The sequence below is a fragment of the Pteropus medius genome, unplaced genomic scaffold, assembly GCF_902729225.1.
Source record: "Pteropus medius unplaced genomic scaffold, Ma_sr-lr_union100, whole genome shotgun sequence".
Lineage (NCBI taxonomy): Eukaryota > Metazoa > Chordata > Mammalia > Chiroptera > Pteropodidae > Pteropus > Pteropus medius.
Genome location: NW_024347788.1, coordinates 8,845,368 through 8,846,120, shown reverse-complemented (window position 1 = coordinate 8,846,120; position 753 = coordinate 8,845,368).

Below are 753 nucleotides of genomic sequence, written 5' to 3'. Positions count from 1 at the left end.
TGTTGGCGAAATGGAGAAGGGGGCGAGCATTCTTGTCCTTTATTCGAGACTGTGAAATAAGCAAAAAGGGGAAATTGGAAAGTAGAGAAGCAGAAAATGATTATGTTCACTTGTTCTGCTTCCCCAAAGAAAAAAAAAAAAAAAAGAGGGTGATGTAATTATGCTGTCCATTTTCTCAGAAAGGAAATCAAACTCGAGTGGATGAGCGGAGAGCCTTCTGAGGACGGTACCAAGCGAGAAGGTCACCCAGGGCTCCTCCGTCGGGGCTTCGGTCTGCATGAATTCCTTATGAGCACCTTGAGAAAGGTTCTCCTTCCCGTCTAAGCCCCAGAGTAAGGCCAGTTTTAGCTCTGACTTCTGCAAGTGGTCCCAAGTGAGCATGGCCGCTGGAGTCTGGAGAACAGGAAGCAGGAGAAACTTCGAGGGTTCCTTTAAGAGAAGACACAGGATTCTCACCTGCGTGAAGAATAAAATCCGCCAAGGATGACCCCTGTCCCCTCCGCTCCCCGCCCTTCCCCCAGCCACACACACACAGATACTCAGTGTGGTCACATTCCAGCATCCTCTGAGGAAACAGAAAAGAATAAATCTAGCCAAATTCATCTTTAGGGGAAAACAGATAGTTATAAAATACGTTTTGTGAGTCAGAAGAATTCCTAGAAAGAAAAAAGAAATAATACTGATAATCAGTTGGCAATGCAAATAAATTGCTGCCACTTCCTGCCTCCCTCCCTCTCTCTCTCTCTCTCTCTC